Source organism: Oryzias latipes, chromosome 16 (assembly GCF_002234675.1).
Source record: "Oryzias latipes chromosome 16, ASM223467v1".
Taxonomy (NCBI): Eukaryota; Metazoa; Chordata; class Actinopteri; order Beloniformes; family Adrianichthyidae; genus Oryzias; species Oryzias latipes.
Window position 1 is genome coordinate 31,398,776 of NC_019874.2, and position 7,409 is coordinate 31,406,184.

At 40.2% G+C, this 7,409-nt stretch overlaps 1 long non-coding RNA gene across 1 annotated transcript; it reads right to left on the reverse strand.

Annotated features, from left to right (window-relative positions):
• Positions 1-218: 218 nt before the first annotated feature.
• On the reverse strand, positions 219-5,199 carry LOC111948986. Its single transcript, XR_002874987.1, has 2 exons — positions 1,057-5,199; positions 219-467 (listed from the first exon to the last, which is right to left on the reverse strand). It is a non-coding gene; the product is annotated as an uncharacterized LOC111948986 (long non-coding RNA).
• Positions 5,200-7,409: the final 2,210 nt, after the last annotated feature.

Below are 7,409 nucleotides of genomic sequence, written 5' to 3' on the forward strand. Positions count from 1 at the left end.
CAGTTGTCTGTTATTTCACTAACTATTGTCTGTTGTCCTCTAATAAGCAGAAAGGCTAACAGTTCAAATTCACTTAAAACCTGCAAAACACTTTTGTTTTTAAGTCATTTCTTCTCGTTTTCACAGAAGTGTAACGCTTCTCAGGTTATGGGACTAGACGCAATAATCAGAATTCGTCTCAGGGAGCCCAAAGTATGTAAATGAAAACAAGACAGCGATGAAAGTAAAAGGCAATCGATTGTATTAACAGAAAATAGACATTTAAACAATACAAAAGAACAACAACAAAAGGAACCGGGATATGGGTCTGAGTCCTATTGAGAGGTTTCCAAAAGTCTATTGGTTGGGATGTAGTTGAGGTTTGCTGCAGGTGAGGAGTTGTTATTGAGGGTGGAAGTATCAGGATCTCAGATTTGGGTAGCTCGCCATCAAGTTGTAGATCAAAGAATACATAACAAAAACCTGACCTAGAAAGGGTCAGAAAAAACAAATCAAGAATTGAACAAAAACAAGCCACAGTCATTTCACTGGGTATACTGATAGGTCAGATTAATCATCATTGTAGAAAGTAAAAACAAGAGAAACAATATTCTTATCAAAAAATCAAATAACCGTTTCAAATAGAATTCAAAGTGTGTACACAAGTCAAACAATTCCATATCAAGGTTCAAGGTAAGTGGATAAAAGTTTTAAATCAAAAATGTACTCTGAAGTTACCAATTAATTTTATCCCATTATTAATCAAAGTAGAATAATTTTAAACAAATTAAGCTTTCAAATTTCAAATGTTGCGCAACATGGTTTTTCATTCCATTATCTAATTCAAAGACAGTGGCCATTTTGGCATCATGGAAATAAAAGTAACAGTTCAAAGTGTTCAATTAACACAAAAGGAGGAAAGCGACTTAACAAAATTGCTTCGGCTTGAATTCAAAAACAAACCAAACAAGAACCATTAAATAAAACAAAGTCTCAAAGGTGAGGCAGCATTAGCTTAGCTCTGTGACTATGATAAAGCTTTTTTCTGGTTTCGGTGTCGCGACCGCAAAAACTCACCAATGAGCAGGTCTCTTTGGGGTTAGTTAGTGTCCAAAGGTAAATGCTGAGGTGTCCAAATATGTTCGTTTTTGTTCGTATTATTCGTAATATGTTTTAGGCGTCCTGGTGTGGCCACAGCAGCAGCAACAGCTGAGAGCAAGAAGCAGCCAACAGGAAGCAGGAAACAGGAAGCAGGAAGTAGCAAGCAGCAAGCAGGAAGTGCACCAGCTGACCAAGAACTTATATACACACCAGGCCTCTCACAATAAGGGCGGGGCCAGGTGCTCACAGTTAGTCTGATGGCTTGTCTGATGCCAAGGGGTTACAGAAGCATCACAGTCGTTTTCACTGCTTTTCCCTTCAGACTCCATCAGATGACATCATCGCAGCGCCCAGCCTAATCTGCCTGTGGGTGAGCAGCAGCAGCAGCGATGGCGGCTGCGTTGCGTGACGTTGCCCGGGATCCGTGCCTGCGAGGCCACAGCGGTGTTTGTGGAGCCGGCCTGGAGATTAGGACGACTGCATGCTCCCTCTCTGGGTTTGCACTCGCAGGCCCGCCCTTAACGCTCACCACTCCCCCCGTTTTCTGCTCGTGGGCTCTCCTTATCAAAGGCCTGGAGACTGCAGAAGTGACACTATCTGCAGTTGTGGGGAGGTTGTGTGTGTGTGTGTCTTTGTGTGTGAAAGGGAGATTCAGCTGTGAGCGGCAGACATGAAAAGGGTCATGGAGTCAGATATGGCTGTCGCCAGCACCGTCATGCCTTGGAAACTCCTCCACAGCACGGCATGATGGGAGTTCAGCTGCAGCACAACGTTCTGCATGAAAGCTGTTCACAGATGTTTAAAATGCCGGGTTTACACTCAGACTGGTCTCTAAAAGACACAAACGTTCCTCCTGATGAATGTTGGATGAAGCAAAGGTCTAGGTCATCCGTGTTTGGAGAATCCGATGCGGTTCTGCTCACATACAGAAGAAGAACAGCATGTGCGTCTTGTGGGTGTTCGATAAGAGGCACTAGAGCGGCGCCATGCCGGTCGTCTTCCCAGCTGCGGTTCCCGTGTTCCCATGCTGTCTGCTTCTGTTAACGAGTGCATGTGGGTGTGTCCTCACCTTCGTCCTTTATGTTAATATTCATTCATCTTAACCCGTCAACAATCAGTGGTGACGTAGAAATCCATGGGGTTACAGGAAAATCATAATTTCATTTAAAAAAAAAAACTTTGTAAAAAGTTTTTTTTACATTTATAGTAAAAAAAAGAGTTTCCAATAATGAACCCCATAAATAAAATTTCCTGCAGATATACTTTCCCATTTTTGTAATTTTCAGCAAAATATTGTGAATATTGTTGAAATGTGTTGCTGTCTGATCTTTTTTCAAAGTCTTTTAGTTATGATTATGACGTTTTTAGCCAAATTCTAAAAATCTGATATTTTCAAGGACAAAGTTTCTGCAGAGCGACAGGAGTTCATTAGAAATTCAGTTGTGGGTGGGACTGGTGGTGCAAAGAAACTCCGCCCCCATTCCCCTCCTTGTTGCTGAGAGCTCGGAGCAGGGAGCCTTTTTTAAAAATCAGCTTCTTATTCACGACGATTTAATTAAAGAAATACTAAGAGATGTCATTTTAAGCTTAATTTTCTTATCATAGAGTGTGTCCTCTATCACAAGAAACATGTGAAAAACACCATTTGGGTGTTAAACTTTACAATCTAGCATTATAATTGATGATTTGGAATTTAAAATTCAGGATAAAAACACATAAAAGATGAGTTTAAATTCAAAGAGTCAAGGTTTGGAAAAATGTAAAACAATCAGCTAAAGAAACGTTGTTAGACAAGAGCTGCTACAAAAAGAAAAAATCAGTGAATATGTTGCTTAATTTCAAATTTACCCAAATCTAGAGATATGACACTGCCTTTTCTATTGTCTATATTCTATATAGACACTAAATATTTATTATTAGCTTTTTTCACTCTTGTGTAAAAGGGGCAGGCATTTTTTTCTACTTTCTCTTACCTTTCAATTCCCAGGCTTAAGATATTGGGTAAAATCTCCTGTTTTTGTTGATTTATGGAAATGTACACAACCAAATAAAGGTGTTGTTTAAATCAGTCTGAGCTCAAACTGGTAGAAAATATAAGGCAATTCTTAGGTTAGCCTGAACGCGTGCAAACTGGGGCGTCCGTGAGAAAAGTTTAACAAACAGTGGCAAAGCTGAACGGCGTAAATAACTGGATCAGGGACGTCCTGCTAAGACCCATATATCAACAGGTGCAGGTGCATATCATGATCAGTAGTAAACATCTACAGTGTATGATTATTACATGTGTGATCAAATGTCCTCATTGAAGATAAATGTTTTTCAAAGGCGAGGTAGTCAGGGCTCCTCTTTACTGACTTCCATTATGTAAAAAATAAATTCAAACGTGGGCACATTTCAAAAATTTTGTGAAGATTTTGAAATATTTGTAAAGATGTTGAACAATGCAACAGTTCAACCTTCTTGAATCCTGATGTTACAGTAGTGAAAAGTCTTTTGTCTTTCATTTCTGATGACAAACGTTGCAAAATTTCGCTAAATTCCTGAGCAACTAAAAGTTGTCGAAAAGATTGTAGAAAAACAAAAAACAGTAACGTACTTTGTGAGCTGAAGGTTTGGATCCCTAATTGATGAGTTTGATCAAACGTAAGCTCAGAGTTTCATTGATTTAATAAGCTTTAGAAAATGCAGCAGAAGGCTGGTATGTGGCCTCAAACATCGTCTCGGTTTGATGAAGGTCACTTTGGGAAATACTTCTGAGAGCAGCACAGATAATCTGCTGCCATCTCATCCGGAGGTCAATGATCCAAATATTCTTTAGCACTTCTTCTGAAATGATTGTTTCCATCTAGTTTTCATGGGTTTGGGTTTATAATCAAGAAATAAACAAATGACAATCTGTTACTTTTCTTGGGGTTTTCGTTCATCGTCTCTAGAGAGAGCCATTGTGACTCTGCTATTAGTTCAATCTAATCTGTGTTTGACTTTGTGTGTGTGTGTTGGTTTTATCCCATTGTGAGGACAACAATCTGTTTACACAGTCACGGAATGGGGACCAATTTCGGAGTGGGGATCAAAATCCTGGTCCTTATTAAGATAACCAAAATGGCTTAAAAAGCATATTTTAAGGTTCCTGTGGAATTTTAAACAAATATCAGTGACTTTTCTTGGCGTTTTTGTTGTGCTCGTTGTCTCCAGAGAGAGCCATTGTGATTCTGTTATTAGTTCCATCTAATCTGTGTTTGACTTTGTGTTTGTGTGTGTGTGTGTGTGTGTGTGGGGTGTGTGTGTGTGTGTGTGTGTGTGTGTGTGTGAGTGTGTGGCTTGGAGGACATTGTGCTGAGCTTGGGTCTTCAGCGGCCTCTTTCTCCATTAATGCTCCATTAGCCAAATTAGAGGCCTAATTGGTGAGGCGAGGAGAGCCCTGTGCTATAGAGGCAAGTTGTGTTTGTGTCTCAGTCTGTGTGTGTGTGTCTCATTTACTGTAAACATTTAAAGAGACATTTCATTTCGGTCAGAGGCTTGTTATCAGACGCGTCCGTGAAAGGAGAAAAGTGCCACATGGGCGGAGGACCGTGGAGCCCTTAGCTCGGGTATCAGACGGGTCGCGGCCCAGAGGACGATTGCAGATGCTGGCGGTCCGGCCCTGAGCCTCTGAAGAGCTGCCAGCTGCCAATTTGATTAGCAGCTTATTAGCTAATTAGCTGGCTACTTAGTGAGCTTGCTGCCCTTAAGGTCTGCGGCTGGAGGAACATGGAGGAGACACAAGGTGGGTGTGCAGGTGATCACACTGAACTTACGTCACACAGTATACTGTATATATAAACTGACAATATTCTATTTGTTTTATATAGATTGGTCCTTCCCACAATGACTGAGATCCATCAATCATCATTTATATAAAAAATGTATATTTATTCTAATTTATTCTGCTTGTAACAATTTTGCACTTTTATTAAATAGATCTTGTTTTCATGACGGATGCTCTTTTCATTTAGTTGCATGTATATTTTTAAACTACCAAGTAAAAAAAACTATGTAAAAATTGTTCAGAAATGTCCTTGTTTTTTTAACATTTACAGTAAAACAACAGAGTTTCCAAGATGAATCCCATAAATACGATTTCCTGCAGATATACTTTCACATTTTTTAAATTTCAGCAAAATATTGTGAATATTGCTAAAACATGTTGCTGCCTTATTAATAAAAAGTGGAACCAATATATCTAGATGCTGTTTAAGCTCCAAATTAACTCATATCAGTACGACTCACAGCTCATCAAGTGGCTAGGTATAAATCTGCCCTAATTACTGAGGGCATGCCAAATTTGAAGTCGCCTTCTGATCATCTTCTGATCTGTTTTCAAAGATTTTTATAGTGATTATGACGTTTTTAGCCAAATCCTAAAAAGGGCATTCTTTCCTATTTTTTAACTACTGACTGTTGCCGATATTATTTCCGATTTGGTCATGAATTAATTTGTGTTACAGTCTTTGATTTTAAAGAATGAATTATTATTTTTTTTGCAAATAAAATGTGTGGATTTTATGGATTTTTGCCTTAGAGTGGCGAGCTTGCAAACATGTTGTTCCACTATTGCTCTACCACTTTTTAATGGAATACTGTAAATGTTAAATATACATGATTCTTTGGATCAGGCTCAGTGAAATTATGTGACATGCGGTATGACCAAAATTAGGAATGGGGGCATGATTTACAAAATAACCTTTGTTGCCAAGGAAACCCAACAGTTTACTTTTGCAGATTCTTGTAAAATTCACATCGACCTATCTGTCACGAAACCAAAAAGTAAAATGGTTGCTATGGAAATAAAAACAACAGAAAGTCTTCACTTAAATAAAAAAAATAGTGGATTACTTTCTTCAATTTGTCACATGCAGCTCTAACTAGGGGGGCATGAGAATGCACAGTGAGGGTGGGGCAAAGGGGTGCAGGTAGGACCCACATACAATGCAGCGCCCCTTAATTTGACCTTTTAACCCCATTTCATCCTTCTGTTCCAGAAACTTGCATTGAAACCAGAGGAGTCCCTGCCTTTCCAATAGTCGCCCTTCGTCTTTGGAACGCCCCTCCTTTGTCATTAAGACATATTGAATTCGTAAAGTCAAGACATTTAAATTTCAAGAGTTTTTTATTTTTATTTAAACAGTCTCTTCCTGTTTCTACATCCTGTTTTGTCCCATGGATGAGAATATTGTTCTTATTTTCGGTTTTTGTGCCCTCTTTTACTTTTGGGCAACTCTTTTATCTGAGAAAGGTGCTGCAGAAATAAACATTCAGTGTTCATTTTTGGATCATAAATGAAGGTACTAGAGGGCAAAACGATGTTGTAACGGTGAATTCTGCAGAAAGCTGCTTTCTTCTCTTTAACGCCTCAGAGGAAGGCCTCATTTCGGTTGACCGAGAACAAGTTTTCTCCCAGCGTGTAAAAATAGCCGCTGTGAAGGAGTATGCGGCTTCGGCGACATCTCTGTCCTCGCCGCAGATTCAACGTATTTGGTTTAAAAGAAAACGCTGCAGCATCCAGGTTTTGTGCTGCAGGAGGGGCTGTGAGGCCGACAGACGTGCGTGTTCCCGCCGTGGGGGGGTATGATGAGGCGGAAAACAGATTTTTTCACAGTTAAGGTGAAAATCCAAACCGTTTGTTGTTATTTGCTCATCATCAACAGAATCTAACTATTGAAAAGGTCAAAAAGGATTCAGGGTTTTTCATACCAAACTCCACACTTGACAGATGATTACGATCGCGCAGGTGGAGACATGTCACTCTGCATGCTGAAGAAGAGTCTGATCAATAGTTTGAAAGGATTTCATCCCTGGAGGACAGAGATAATCCATGAGCACATGATATTGATGCGACAACAGGCATGTTAAAGACGTGGATCAGAAAAATAGCATGGATTTGTTTTGACTTGTTAAGGGAGCAGCAATAAAGGTCGTCTGCATTTGAAGCAGAAAAAAAGCTTCATGGACTAAAACAGATGTGGATTTTGGAATCCTAGCGGGACGTTTTCCTCTGGGCTGCCCTTGATTTACACCGTCATCCCAGGAAACGCTGTGGATTTCTAGAAGAACGGAACAACGGCGGGTAACTGGGTTACCACGCCTGCAATGTCTGAGTAATAGGAGTTGTCCTGCAGGAGGGCACATAGACGGGGTCCAGAGGAGGGTTTTTCAGCAGAGCAGGCAGTGAGGGAGATTCAGAGGCCTCTCCACTTCAATCCTAGTAAACGCAGACAAACAGGATTAAGGTGGAGGTAGCGGCATGGGGAGAGGGCGAGCTTGCCTCTCGACTTTCAACAGCTTTGAGG